Source organism: Mixophyes fleayi, chromosome 4, assembly GCF_038048845.1.
Source record: "Mixophyes fleayi isolate aMixFle1 chromosome 4, aMixFle1.hap1, whole genome shotgun sequence".
NCBI classification, from domain to species: Eukaryota; Metazoa; Chordata; class Amphibia; order Anura; family Limnodynastidae; genus Mixophyes; species Mixophyes fleayi.
The window spans coordinates 56,557,689-56,574,237 of record NC_134405.1 but is presented as its reverse complement, the minus strand read 5'-3'; the positions used below and the strand labels follow the sequence as shown (position 1 = coordinate 56,574,237).

Genomic DNA, 16,549 nt, shown 5'->3' with positions numbered 1-16,549 from the left:
AAACTTTTAGAACTGATGGTATAGAGGTCTTTTCTCTTTAGCAGCCGGCTTTCCTGTAGAGCTTTATGCACTCGTATGTACTTAAATGGCCCCAGGTCTTAAGCTCTAGCGTAGTAAAAGTTTACCCTTGGCGGCCGTAGCGCAGCTTGAAATAGGAGGCAGTAGACAAGATAATAGCGGGTAGTGAGAAGTAGCCGAGGTCAGGGGTCCGTAGCAGGAAACGTAGTCATAAACAGGCAAGCGTCATTGCTTGGCAGCAAGCAAGAGTATCCGAGTAACTGGCAAAGGTCAGGGCAACAAGCAAACAATGAAGGTCCAGGAATGAAAAGGGTTAGTTACAGTGGTACAATCCAGAGTCACGAGACAATAAGAAAGCAGGTCAGCAAACACAAACTGAGAGCTATAACCGGCAGGGAGGCTAAACCCTCCCTGCCTTATATACATGGGAGAGCCAATCACAATGTAGGAAGCACACATTGAATAAGCAGCCTCAGGGGCTGTTTAATTTATTTTAGACAGTTTTGCATGCACCCGGCTGCCTCTTATGCCAGGATGCAGCGTTTCAGGCTCAGAGCATCCTGACCGATGCATTAGCAACAGCCAGGACGAACAGGTAGGGACTTCCCAGTAGTCATGGAGACGGCCGTGACACGGACTCACAGAAGACAGTGAGTCGTGGTGACTTCGGGCACCACCGTGACAGCTGTAAGACAGTTCTAAACTCTCATTCTGGAAGATACGCGATTACTGGCGATTCTCTGGACAGTGTTTATCTATAGTTTGCCCTCCTTATGCATTTTCTGTCCATGAGTTTAAGTTGGCACAAAGATTTCGCAAGAGACAGATTGTTTGTTTTACTTTTATTTGTTTTACAATCATCACCAATCCAGCTGTGATGCACATTCAGCTCCCCACAGCAACTAACAGCGACGTCTGGTGCAAATGACGTCACCGGGTTTATGAGGCATCCACAACATGGAGTTTTACTTTCAGTGCATATAGAACACTATGGATATAGCAATCCAGTGCTATGATTTGTTGACAGCATGGTTTTAGCAAACTATCCCCATCTTTCAGTGCTGCTCATAGATGGCAGCTCAGGCTTTATGGAAGTCTGAGCTATCGTTTGTATACAATTAGTGGTCAGGAAGTGGTTAATGAAATTGATGCTAAATGCTTGCTATTGAAGTCATGAATCAGGCAACAGTTGGTACCTGCATTTTTTGTTTGACTGAAATAGTCATATCAGTAGCCATATATATTGGCACGTTATATGTTTTTAAGCATGTTGCTAATTGAATTGTATTTGTTTCTGAAGAAATGTTACTTTTGTACATATATTTGCTCCAAATCTGTTTTTTCCTAACAATTATTGCTCCTTTATGTTAGTCACAACAACTATAAGAACACTCTGTTTTGTTACTGACCTTTCCCACATGGTGTCATTGTGACTCATAGGGGAATTATCTCCCTTGCACGTACAGAGTTCATTACTACACTTAAGTGAACTGACTGGATGCCTGCATACTTTATTCAAATATTTCACTTGCTTTGATCAAAGTTTAAAACCTACTAATGGGAAATAACTATTTCCTCCTCCTCTGTGTTTTTTTGGGTGATATATATTTTTCCTTGGGTATTAGCTATTATTAACTACTTATCTCAAATTACTGTTTGTATCACCTTAGCTCATTTTTTTGAAGTACTGGTTCCCTAGCACCATTTGCACCTGTATTCCTCTCCATTGATTACCTCCCTGCCTTTATCTTTCTTCTATACCTTTATGTGAATATTATATGGCAGAGCAGTGTTTGGGAAGAGAATTGGTCTGGGGGCACCTGGAGGCTCCTATAATGCCTCTGAAAAGAACTGATTATTATTAAACTGAAAGAGAGTGATAAGTTACATGTAACTCCCATCCTAGTTGGAAGCAGGATTATGAATTACAGAGAATATATAATCATTCACATCAGTCCCTGGAGCTTACAGTCTAAATGCCCTAACACACACACACACACACACACGTTGATTTTTGCCAGAAGCCAGTTAACCCAGAACTATATTTCTCTTTCCTCCCTTGGAGAGAGGAAATCAGAGCACCCAGTGGCAACCCATTCAAACACAGGGAAAACATACAAATGCCACACAGATAGGGCTGTGGTCAGAAACTAACAGGACCTCTGTGAGACAGCAATGCATGCCACTGTGCTCTGAGTTATTAAAGGAAAACTCCACTGAGATACAGTACTTGGTAAGTCATAAATGCAAAAGAGAATAATAAACTGTACATTGAAAAGCAGGGAATTTGGATATTATCTTTTTTTAGTAAAGTGAAATTAATATGTGATGATCTTGTCCACAGCTGTAAGCGCCTACAATGGCCACATAAGCACCAGAACTGGACCATGGAGCAATGAAAGAAGGTGGCCTGGTCTGATGATTAACATTTTCTTTTACACCATGTAGACGGCTGTGTACGTGTTCGTCGTTTACATGGGGATGAGATGGCACCAGAATTATTGGAAGAATGCAAGGCAGTGTGATGCACTAGGCGATGTTCTGCTGGGAAATATTTGGTTCTGGCATTCATGTGGATGTTACTTTGACATGTACCACCTACCTATGCATTGTTGCAGACCAAGTACATCCCTTCATGGCAACAGTCTATTTCTGAAGGATAATGTGCCATGCCACAGTGCGAAATTTGTTCAGGAATTGTTTGAGGAACTTGACAAAGGGCCTTATTCATTAAGGAAAGTAAAGGAAAAAAATCAGTAAGTTTTCTCCTGGACAAAACCATGTTACAATGCAAGGGGTGCAAATTAGTTATTATTTTGCACATAAGTTAAATACTGGCTGTTTTTTCATGTAGCGCACAAATACTTGCTAGCTTTATTTTTACACTGAATTTTAAAGTTTATCTAGGACATGTCCTACCCCAACTATAAATCTGTCCCCACATTTTAAATTTACCTCCACCTCTAATGCAACATGGTTTTGTCAAGGTGCAAAGTTACTCGTTTTTTTGCTTTAATTTCCTTAATGAATCAGGACCAAAGCATCTGTGGGATATGCTGGAATAACAGTTCCGAGCCATGGAGGCGCCACCTGGAAATTTACAGGACTTAAAGGATTTGCTGTTAATGTCTTGGTGCCAGATACCACAGGACACCTTCAGAGGTCTTGTGGAGTCCATTCCGCGATGAGTCAGAGCTGTTTTGGCGGCTTGAAGGGGACCTATACATTATTAAGAATGTGGTTTAATGTTGTGGCTGATCAGTGTATATCTTCTAATCCCAAGCCATTTACTCAGTATCATGTTTTCTGGTACTTCTACTTCATCATATTACTCATGTATAAGAAGTGAGATAGTTACAGAATAAAAGTGTAAATGTAATTTATTAACTGTAATCCAGTCCATGAAGTCAGTCTCATCCTTACATATCCCCATTCACGCATTGCTTCAGAAATTCTTGAGTTTCTCAGAGTACTGGATCACCATCAGTTTTGAGCTTTGTCATTTGGGCTCTCAACTGCACCATGAGTTTTCACCAAACTTTTCACTTCAGGAATGTCATTTCTTTTAGAAGTTGTATTTCAGAATGAGGGAAGGGAAGCTGTTCCTTTCTACTGGTTTTACATCAGGTCTCTTAAAATAAGTAGTACCATTAGTGTGTTTAACTTCCCTGGTAGGGACACAAGACCCACTTCTCTTGGGACTGCTCCTGTTTTCCCATCTGGTAGATGAGCTCCCCGAATGTCATCCTTTCCATCAGTCTTTCCACCAGTAATTTATCTGGAACATTGTTGTGTCAAGGAAATCTGAGTCGCAGTGAGACATAATTGCATTTCAACTTTTCTGCCATGTTCATAACTGAATGGGCAACTGAGTAGTGGACTGTCTCAGGCATTTTGGCATATACTTAATGCCTTAGTGATTCCTTTGTCATTCTACAGAGTGTATATAATCCTTCCTGTTGCAATTTGTCTACACGTTGTGAAACTCTGCAGATTGTTCTTATAGCTCTGGTGTGACATTGGATTCTGCATTACGCAAACTTAACTGACAGGTCTATCTTCCCTCCATTGAAACTGTCTACATCAGTTTTCTGTTGTAGTCTACCTTCACGACAAAACTATATTTTTCCAGTTAACTGCTTTGAATTTAAAAGACAACTCTGGTAGATTTTTAGTAATTTGCTGAAATTGATGATTTAAAAGTTCACACACTGATATGGCTAGAGTATTTCATAGGTTTCTTCAAGTTTTTACAAAGCAGTTTTATAAGAAGTCTTTGCTTTGTTACATTGGGTTAAGCTGTTTCGTTTTTGGAAGCAGAACATAAAGTTCATACTTTAAATTCTATGGCAACATGCGATCTTCATACACATGTGTTTACTCAACTAACAGTTCCTGCCTTGGAATGCTGTGTTTCTGCTTGCCATCTGTTCTTCTAGGCAAGGTTCTGAGGTTTATTTTATGGAAATTCAAGGCTGCTCTACCTCTTGTGTTTTTTCTGAATGTAGCCTCTGATTGCTAACTAAGGCACTGTGTTTTCTACACTTTGTCTCCCTCTGCAAAACTCCAAATAATGGCTTCAGCATGTGTTGTGTATTGGTTTTTGTATTTCTTATTTTTCCTATGAACCTGTCTGCAAGTTTGTGCAATTAATAGTATACATTTACACTTAGCTTAAATTTACTCTGAGCTTATTGATCTCATTAGTTCTTGCTATTTCCGTTCAGGATGTACTGTCTTCTTTTTAGTCAAGCCCACACTAATATGTGGGTAAGTACATTTTACCGTGCGATCGCATCACGCCACGTGTTACGTGGCGTACGCTTCGCAATACCCACGGCAAACCAATATTAAACCAATATACTTTCGTTCATCCAATTATACGACTTTGACAGTCCACCCTTTGATAGTGCAATAAACTATCACCTTAAAGATGTTATATGCAGGATCTTAGTACCACGTTTCATTGTTATGTAATACAAATCCCCCTTGGTGTATGTCCACGCTGTTTGTAGATCTAAACAAGTTATCATAAGAGAGAGTCTTAATCCTCTAAACGACTTCTTCTTTTACTATAAACCGTACACTTCTGGAGCTTGGAGATAACCTTTTGTATGCCCTTCAAAGGTGCAATAAAACACTTAATACATTATTTGGAAAGGTACACGGTACAATAGAACATGTATCAGCTATACAGAATTCTCTACTACAGTTCTTCAAGTTTAGCAGGTTCTTCTGTCCAACGCATGTCTTTAAGCTCAGAATACATCTTAACACTTTATGTTCATCAATAGCATCATCCTATGTCTATCAATAATGTCATATGCAATCTCCTTCAGCTTGCGTTAATATACAGACATCCAATAATGTCACCAGTTCTTTTCATCAACACTTGTGGGCGGGCTATTGTCTGTTCGTTCTTCCCAGTCTCTCAATACTCAGATTTAACAGTGATCTGCTTGCAAAGCTTTGGGAGACTTCAGACTAAGGGACCTAGGTGTCCTACTTTTTCCCTTAGTGACCTCCCGCCTATAGTTCGGGTACCTCAAGAATATTTAGTGGAAAGAGAACTAATCCTACTTGATATAATCACTGAGGCACGTGTGAGCACGCCCAGCACTTTGTTTGGTCTAAAACCTTACCCTCCCAAGAATGATAATCATTCTCAAGGATGCCTGCTCAAGTCCGAATATTACTGGACTGGCATCGCTGGGTGTATCTCTTTTCTAACCATGGGGTCGCCGTACTTACGGATGTAATGCTACTCAGACAATAGCCCCTCGCACTTTCTCCAAGCTCCAAAGTTTCTAAATTTTCCTTTACCCCTGAATTGAATAGAGTAATTGGCTGGACTGATTATGCTACTAACTTCTTCCTCCCCAATACCTCCTTATCATTACCTGAACCAGTCTCTGTCACCTGCTAATAATCAAACGAATCAACCGCCCTGAGAAGAAACTGAAATGAGAGAACACAAAACAGGAAAAACTACAACTTCATGCTGGAAAACAGTCTTAGCCTTTGGCTCAGGTGCTACTAACTGCTTTCGAGGCCTTCCAGTACAGACTCATGAGTGCCCTTGGACCCTTCTCTGAGTGTTGGCCCCTCTGCAGTGGGTGGTATGGGCACCAGTGTTTCTCTGCTACCCTTGAAGCCGTGAGGCTGGTAGTCTACACCTGGTACCTGTCTGGCAAATAACCTAAGCTTAAGAAATTACTGCTCCACAACTTACTCTCCTGATCCAACATCCTGACAGTTAGTGTGACCTTTCAGGAAACAGTGTTTTGGACGTTCTCGGTTGCTGTCTCACTATTTACCTTCTCTCAAGGTCTAACCTAGCCTCCCAGTTACAATCTCATCTCACGAGGGGTCAAGAACATTTCAAAAACTGACAGGTTAGGAGTCTGCCCAGGAGTGATCTTTTGGTAGCGGGAAAGGACTAGTGGCACTTCCACCAAGTTCCAACTCTTATTCTATTCAATTCATTCTACCGAGTACCACTACTTTATGTTAACACTGGTTTATGGCTAATTGAAAGTATGTGATTTGTTACCACTACTCATACATTATACATCTATTATCAATAACATGAGTACCCCTATCATCTATTATAACTCTAGGACTATCATATTGAATAACAAAAGCTTTGAGTATGATACAGTAATGCATTAGACACATTTTAATACACCTCTACCCAGACATATTTCATTGGTACACCTGTGTATACTTGAGGATCCTGCATGGTGGTAATTGGATGACGTGTATTTGTTTTACCTGGAGGAAAACCCATCAGCAGGAGGGATATGGGATGGCTCTATTGGTCTACCTTGTCCATCTCTCCAGAGTCCACCAGACTCCTCACCACATCTCTTCACCTTCCAGACAGTTTTATCCCTCGGGTAACACAAATCTTCCTATATTAACCAATATGTGTATGCGTGCATGTGTGTGTGTGTTCACCTTTTTTTAAAACTAAAACAATACAACGAAAAACAAACAAAACATAGATTTGTTAGCTGTCACATAAAACCCTGCTGTCTATTTGACAGCTATGTTCTCCCTGGTGTGACAGCCCTGTATGGTTGTGCGTGTGGACTTTATTAGCAGCTACTTCAGTTGGTAACTGTGTCACTGTATAAAGTCCTCTATGTAGTGTCCTAATCATGTGCTGGTATTGCTATAAAACGATTTCTCAGTCACCTCAACATCGCCCCCTAGACTAGAAAAATGCTGAAGACCAATGTATATCAATCGATTTTCCCTCTGCCACCTCACATGTCATTCTCAGTACCTCATATTCAGCTACTTGACTAAGTGGGAAAAGCAAAGGGGTCTATCTCTATAACACTTTCTTCAAATATAACAGTATCCAGTACATGCCTGTCTAACAGTGAAAAAATATAAAACATGAAAATTCTACATTTTCTAGGGTTTCACATTATGTCGTATCTTGTGGTAAAAAAATCCTACTCCAATGTTCTATACAGAGATGCATATTTGTATGCCTATCCTCTAGCATTATTTTGTCCTCCTGTCCTCCCCACCCTTTGTGCATCCATATAAAAGCACATTTTTTGTACAGGAGGCACGAACCTCAAAAAAAACAAAAAAAAATATGCAATCTATAAAACATGAATCGTATTTCCACAACAGAACCTTTCTGCTTAAAAGAATCAGCAGTTTCTATACACATGAAAACAAAACCCCTGACTGTTTCTGTAACTCATGTCAATCTAGTGTGTGTATCTCTGAATTTGTCTTATGTAAAAACATAAAAAATATGTTTTAGCCCCATTTGTTGAGACTGTGTCTGATTTTATCTCTACCAGAGCAGAGAGAGAGAGAGAGAGAGACTAGCATTTGTTTAAAGAATGGGAAATAGGAAAGCAATGAATGATGGGAATACAAAGGTTTGAATACAAACATACATGTAGAAAGGGAGATTTTTACAACAAAATGACAGCTGGATTGGACTCTGACTCTATGGCGAAATGGCTGTATTCATTCCACTGTTCCCCTTAGCTATTTTCTAACTATGACCCCTCCCCATACTTGACTAGGGGGTCTTAACAGTGCCATCCAGTGTCGTCCGTCATTTGTTCAGTAAGAACTCGGTATAACATTGACTACATACCTTTTCAACGGACTTTTCTAACTTATGATAGAGAAATGAAAAATTTACTCTTAGTGACTCATGTTTTCTCTGAAATACATAAAACGATATTTTGGAGCAAAGTATGTACATACTTCATTGTTGGATAATGATTCTCAGCCAAACAAATTATCATGAGTCACTGCAGCCTAAAACAAAAGAGTGTTCCAATTGTCTATTGTTAATTTGTCTTTCAAGAGTGATTCTTCTATTTCTCTATCTCCCCTTTTGATCACTAAGTCTATACTCCTTTTGTGTCCCCTTTACCTGTGAGAAGAAAAACAAGATATTTATCTTAAAACGGCAAACACAACAAACATTTCTATTCTTTGCCGTCGGCTAGCAATTTAGGAAAACAAACATTTCACAACATAAATGGACAAACAAAATCAACAAAGATTACCTTTTAAAATCCGTTCCCTGCACACTAATATTTACCACAGTTTAAACCCCATCTGGTTGTAGGACTACAGGTCTGACCTAACCTCCAGGGTTTACTATGGTTCTCCCCCAAGGCATTGGCTGCTATGAGGTGCACAGGAAACTGTTGAGAAGCCTCCGAGACTTGTGTGCGCCATCTCTGTGGGTGTCTATGTGATTCCCCCTTAGATGGGCCAAGTCTCTTTGCTTCGTGTCCCATTTTCTTAGCCCTGGCTCTAATATTTTCTTTGCAATCTTTCCTCAAATGTCCCTTTTTAAGACAGTTAAAACACTTCAAAGATTTCTGTTTCTTTCGTCCCTTATAGTGGTTTTTATAATTCTGAGGTTGTGGATGTAGTTTTTCTAATGCCTGGATACTCAACATCATTAACCTATCACTCTGTGCTTTTTCCTTTTTACATATATTTTTATCATGTTCTATAGCATGCTCTCTAATATCAGTTACCGTGAGACCTCTCCAATTAGGAAAAGAGGTTTGTATCCAGGTCCTTAGATCCTCCCGGAGGCCGTCCATTAGTACTGCAACAGTTACCTCCCTGTAATGTGGATTTACCATTATATCTCATATTCCTGTGTACTTAATAATGCCCGCTAGCGCCCTTGAAAAATAATCAGTTGTATTCTCATTACCTTTTTGTTTGATGTTGCATAGTTTGCCCCATTCCACAGTCACTGGAAAATATACGGCCAACTCTTTGATTATACGTCCAATATTATGTTGATTGTTATCCTCAGTTAAGGGTTTATCCTTCTCTAAGCTACAACCCTCAATGAACTTCTGTATATCAGTATCGAGAGGAAGACAAGCTCTAAACAGCACTCGCCAATCTTTATTAGTAGGTTCATGTGCATTACCTAAATGTCTAATAAATTTCTGACACTTGGCCAAATCTTTTCTAGGATCAGGGAAATCAGACATAATTGTAAATAGTTCCGTCTTAGTCCATGGAGAATACACTGCTACCTGTTTCATGGGAACTACACCATCTCTGTCCGCTTTCCCATTGGGAACTGCTGTTCTGCGGATAGGATATAAGCCTACCAAATCACTCTGTTCTGACCTAGTTACTAGAATTGCTGTTGCAGTATAATGAATGTCTCCCCCTGTGTTAACCTTTTTATTATTCTCACCACTTTCAGCAGCTGCCCCTGCTGGTGGGACCGTTTTTCTTCTTTGTCCTGAAACATTACTTCTAACATTACTTAAAACACCATACAAGTTACTAGTTACAGTTTTCACATTTTTGGTATTGGCTGTACTTCCCGCCCCGACCGAATTTATCGGGGGCGTGTTTGCGCTCAGTTAGCCACGCTTTGCAACGCACACTTCCGGAATGCTTGTTTCCGGTACGCTTACTTCCGCTGAACACGTGTTTTTCGCTACACTCACTTCCGCTGTGTATTCGCTGCTCTGCCACGTGTTACCTTCCATTTGCCACAATTTTAAACAGTCATCATGTTCAATTCTCGTTTTTGTTGATTTAATCAACCGCACTTTATCTCTAACATTATTTAACACCTCTGAGTCAAGAGTACCTATGTTTGGGAAAGGTTTCACACACTCCCGGGTCATCATGACCCATTTGTCGCAGTATGCCGTTGCATACGCACCGTATTTATTATACATAACATATTTTGCCGAACCAACCGGCCATTCATTAGGCAGCACAACATGAACTATCTCTAGCGTTTGCTTCGTATCCATTGTGAAAACAACCTATTTCTCAACGCTACACAAAAAGACTTTTACCTGTTCTCCTTTGAAACAGAACTTACTAGAGATTTTTTTATTCATGGACGTTTTCAACAGGCACGTCCCCTTAAGATATCAATGCCCTTCCTAGTTTGAGTTCTTCACAACTGTCAGCACCCGATATCAATCAAGAATATCAGTGGTTGCAGCGTATTTCCTCCCACATCTCCCAAGTCGCAATCACGGCTGCACTAAATCAACCATGCGGTCCGATCGCACGGCTTACGGATACTAACTATCGGTAAGCTTTGCGATTAATATTTGGGAATGCCGCGAAAACCTGTTATTTTCGATTCGAGTATACCTGCCAAGTATACTCTGTGGTGTCTCTTTATCACCTGCTCTTTGTTAGAACAGAACACCACTCACACAAAGGTTTCTTTATATCCTGCTCTGTTTCCAGAACAGAACCTTTGTTGTCAGGTCACCTTTTTTAACATGCCCCGTCAGACACACCTGAACAACAGCGCTATTAATTTTAAATGGTTCCACACTGCTCTCCCAATACTCAATCAAGGCCCTGCCATGCGGTCCAACCGCAGATACTCATAGATTTTAGTTACCTGTGAACATCGTGATTAGTATTAGGCACACGTGTAAAAACCTATAGTTGCCTATAGTTACCAGTATACTTTTGCCTTTATGTATACATTCACATACATAACATACATAACCTTTGTTTTCTGTACAGAAAATAACTTTCCCAAACAATGGCACTATCTTTTCAGAGACTTTACCAACTGCTTACAGTATGCATATAACAACTATCAAAACTATTGTTCAACCACGTGGCAAATCTACCGGAAGTTTGCGTACGCACAGCAGGAAGTACACATACGCACAGCAATGCAATACACTTTAAAACATAAAACGACAATAAAAAGAAACATTTTTCTTTCTTGTCCCTAGATTCTAATTAGCGTTCCTTCAGTCTATGCAACAACGGACATTCGGTTTCGCAACACACAGTGAACCACAGGTATTAGACGCATTACGTTCTTTCCTGCTTTATACGACGCGTCCGTCAATCCACCCTTTGTTGAGCAACCGAATATCGTAAGCGTTGCATACCTGCCGGTAACATAACTCCTAACTCACGAGCCCCCAAATTATTAAAGTAATTCTATCGTTTTAAAATAAGCATTGCCCAATCAATTGTATGTGTGTCCAAAGCACAAAGTGATTTATTTTAGCAGATGTAAATAGTCAACAATTCAATACATTATTATATCATGATAAAGTACAGTACAGCACAGCCAATACCAAAAGATAATACATACCAAATGCAATCGCTTGCGCACGCTGCGCCCCCACGGGACCCGATGGACAATATTCTGTTTAGAATATTGTGTCAGAGTTGACTGAGGCCCCAGTGAGATGCAGCTAATATATATACAGTCAGTGTTTCATTGTGAACAATAGAGATGACGTAGATTGTTTCTATAGGTCCAGACGTTGGGTGGGTCCAGGCCAGACAGGTAATAGGTTGATTCAATCTAAGGAATCCAAAGGTGGGGGTCTTCTCTGCAGGGGGTCTGCTCCTTTTCATAGCCAGTATCATACAAAGGTTTACTCTCTAATATCAATAACTAAAGTATGCAATGTGCGATCTCTTCGCCGACTGCACCGGACAGCTGCTGATGATTAGGGCTTCAATATGATATCAGGCATGACACCTTTCCTATTACCTAAACCTTTAATAACACTACAATGTACATATAATCACTATATATATATATATATATATATATATATATATATATATATATATATATATATATATAGACTAATAATAAACCGAATACTATCTGCTCCTGAATTACAGTGTAACAGAACCAATATGAATTGTATAAATAACTAACTGTTGTAATGCGAGTGTGTGCGTGCGTATTTTACCGTGCAATCGCATCACGCCACGTGTTACGTGGCGTACGCTTCGCAATACGCACGGCAAACCAATATTAAACCAATATACTTTCGTTCATCCAATTATACGACTTTGACAACCATTACACCAACAGGGACTGTAATGACATTGTATTCAAATTCAAATACATATACTTTAATATAGAGCTCTTCCACTCTTCTTGGAAGACTTTCCACAAGATGTTGGAGTGTTTCTGTGGGAATCTGTACCTATTCATTCTGTAGAGCATTTATGGGGTCAGGCACTGATGTTGGACAAGAAGGCCTGGCTCGCAATCTCCATTTCAATTTATCCCAAAGGTGTTCGATGGGGTTGAGGACAGGGCTCTGTGCGGGCCAGTCAAGTACTTCCACACCGAACTCATCAAACCATGTCTTTGTAGACCTGTGCACACTGGGGCACAGTCATGTTGGAATAGAAAAGGACCTTCCCCAAACTGTTGCCACAAAGTTGGAAGCATAGTATTGTCCAAAATTACTTGGTATAAAGCATTAAGATTGCTGTTCACTGGGACCTAGCCCAAACCCTGAAAAACAGCCCCATACCATTATCCATCCACCAAACTTCACAGTTGGCATAATGCAGTCAGGCAGGTAATGTTCTCCTGGCATCCGCTAAACCCAGACTCGCCCATCTGACTGGCTAACAGAGAAGCGCGATTCGTCACTCCACAGAACACGTTTCCACTGTTCCACAGTCCAGTGTCTGTGGGCTTGATACCACTCCATCCGACGCTTAGATTTGGTCTTGATGATTTGAGGCTTGCATGCAGCTGCTTGGCCATGGAAGCCCATTCCATTAAGCTCCCGCCACACAGTTTTTGTGCTTACATTAATGCCAGGGAAGTTGGGAACTCTTCAGCTATGGAATCAGCAGAGCGTTGTTGACTTTTACGCACCATGCACCTTAGCGGTCATCATTCCTGCTCTGTGATTTTACGCGGTCTTCCGCTTTGTGGCTGAGTTGCTGTTGTTCCTAAACACCTCCACTTTCTAATAATATCACTTACAATTGACCGTGGAATAGCCAGCAGGGATGAAATTTCACGAACCGTCTTATTACAAAGGTGACATCCTATCACAGTACCACGCTTGAAGTCACTGAGTTCTTCAGAACAACCCATCTTGTATCACAAATATTTGCAAATGTCTAGGTGCTTGATTTTATACATCTCTGGCAATTATTGAAACACATGAGTTCAATAATTAACTGGTGCAGCCAAATACTTTTGTCCATATGCTTTATATTTGATAGTTTATTTGTGTTCTGCTTGTCCTGTTTTCAACAGAATCAGAAACACGAGAAAAAAAATTAACAGCAACTTCAAAGATCTCTTCTTTTTTTTTTTTACAATGTTTATATAGTGCAGGCAGGTTTTACTCCAGGCAGGAACTACTGTACATGCTTACAATAAATCTTTTCACACACAATTTTCTATAGCTTTAGAGTGATCATTAATTTTAACTCAACATTTCACATAAGGAGAAGGAAGTGTCTAACCTACATAAACGTTTTAAACCGATATATAAAATAAAGATATGATTTTAAATTGAATAATCTTTTCACAGTACCAGTATGGACTCTTGAGTGTACCTCCTTAACAGTACTTTTTTTTCAGTAACAGCAGTGCTGTATAACTTCTTTGTCGAGAAGGGCCATATGTTTTTTAGATGTACATGCTGGGGAGCTGGAATGATATATTTTTTTATTAAAACAATACAATACTTTACGTTACAATATTACAGATGGTCGGTCATTGTTAGGCTAGGTATACACTACAGAAAATTTCCCCTGATGCAACATTGTTAATGATTTTACTGACGACAGGAAAAATAAAAGTCCCGGCCAGCATGCCGATTCATGTGTACACACCAGGCCCGGACTGGCCATCTGGCACTTCTGGCAAATACCAGAAGGGCCGATGGCTAGATCGGCCGGTGTAGGGACCAGTCCAAGTACAGTCAGATTGTCCATTAGTTTGCTCCCTTGTTTTGGCAGTCTGTGCTGCCAAGCTAATGGGGCTGACTCTAGCCTATTATTGGCCAGCTCCGACACTCACTGACTTCCTCCCCAGGAACTAGTCACCATGCTACATCTGTCTCGCGGATACGCCCCCCCCCCCCTTCCTTATTCTCACCTGCTTCTTCCCAGTGCTCGAAGTATGCCTTCACTTCTAAACTGGCACTGTGCCCTTCAATCTGGACACAGTTTACAGTTCTGCCCTGGAATTTCTTTTTTTCTGGAGGCTGGGGAGGGAGTCGTGGGGGGGTTGAAGTTTGCTGTGAGTATGAGAGCGACAGAGGAGAAGGTGGTGCGGGAAGATGTGTGAGGGATCCAGGGAAGAAGGTGGCGCAGGGAGACGTGTGAAAGAGACGGGAGCAGGTGGTGCAGGGGGATGTGTGAAAGAGACGGGAGCAGGTGGTGCAGGGGGATGTGTGAAATAGATGGTAGAACGTGGTGCAGGGGGATGTGTGAGAGGGACAGGGGAGAAGATGGTGCAGGGGAATGTGTGAGAGGGACAGGGGAGAAGGTGATGCAGGGGGATATGTGAGAGACACGGGAGAAAATTGTGCAAGGGAATATGTAAGAGGGACAGTGGAGAAAATGGGGCAGGGGGATATGTGAAAGGGAGAAGATGGTGCAGGCGTTAAGTTAGAGGGACAAAGGAGAAAATGGTGCAGGGGGATATGTGAGATAGGCAGGGGAGAAGATGGTGCAGGGGCATAGGAAAAATAAAGTGTAAAGGGAGAGACATCTTAAGAATGGGAACGTCAGGGATGCAGCCATCATAAAACACTAGTAGTAATGATAGATGGGAATGCACAGAGGGAACAAGTGTTAAAAAAAAAATTAAGCCTTCATACTTCATTCACTTATATTTTCCATACCCGACTTCTAAATTTCCACTTTGACCACTGCTCCCTGTCCCTGTTCCCGACTGCCTGTGTGAGCTGACAACTGTGGAACCCTTCTCGACTGGTGCAGCTAGTAGGAAAACAGATCACAGGATGCCGTAATCAGGTAAGTTCAATGGTGGTATTCAGCCGGTTCTCACCTGTTTGCCAGAACCGAACCGATTAGGCTCGATTCGGCAAAACGGTGACTACAGGCTAAGTCCACCCATTATGTTGGTGGGGGGAGCAGGCTCCCTGAAAAAACAAAAACCTTCATCTCTCTGCGGCGTCGGCACCTCCTGCTCCGTCCGTACTGAATGTCGAGCGTGACGTCATCACTCAGTGAGGAGAGGTGCAGACAGGAGTCGGCGGCAAGCAAGAAGAGAAGAAAAGAAATAAAAGATGCCGATAGAAAAGGTAAGTGAAAGGGGAGCAAAGGAAGCCAACATGGCAGACTGTGAAGGGGAAGCAAAGGAAGGCAGCATGGCAGAGTGTTTTGAGGGGCAAAGGAATCTGCATGGCAGTGTTTTGAGGGGCAAAGGAAGGCTGTACGGAAGAGTGTTTTGAGGGGCAAAGGAAGGCTGCATGGCAGAGTGTGATGAAGAGGGCCATTACTGTGGCATAATATGAACTGGGGGCATTACTTTTGCATAATATGAACTGGGGGCATTACTCTGGCATATTATGAACTGGGGGCATTACTGTTGCATAATATGATCTTGGGGCATAACTCTGGCATAATATGAACTGGGGGCATTACTATGGCATAATATGAACTGGGGCCATTACTCTGGCATAATATGAATATAATATTAAATAACAGATTTTTGTCAGGTAAGGTATTCTTTAATATTTACATTTTAAAACTAGCTTATATCAATCTAGTTTTTTTGTATCTCTTTTATTGTTCTTATTTGAGTATTAAATGCATGAAATATTAGAATACCTTTCGGTATATATTTTTGTATACTTTAAATGGTCATTAGGGCAGAGAACCAGTTGTTAATTTATTTTAATCCCACCACTGGGTAAATTCATATATTTTTTTTGTGTGCAATGTGTTTTTGGCGATCCTTTCTTGAACTGGGGTCACTACTGTGTATGGCATAATGATTTGGGGAAAATACTATGGCACAATATGATTTGGGGGCACTAGTATGGCATAATATGATTTGGGGGCACTAGTATGGCATAATATGATTTGGGGGCACTAGTATGGCATAATATTCGCATGACCTAATATAAATTGAGGGTAATAATATGTGGTATAATATGACCTGATGGCACTATGGTGTGGTATAATATGTACTGGGGGCACTACGTTGTGGCATAATATGAACTGGGGGCACTACAGTGTGGCATAA

At 40.9% G+C, this 16,549-nt stretch overlaps 1 protein-coding gene across 1 annotated transcript in view; it reads left to right on the top strand.

Annotated features, from left to right (window-relative positions):
- The window catches only part of PIWIL2 (piwi like RNA-mediated gene silencing 2), a 208,612-nt gene that overhangs the window by 149,795 nt on the left and 42,268 nt on the right, over positions 1-16,549 (top strand). The window lies entirely within an intron of this gene.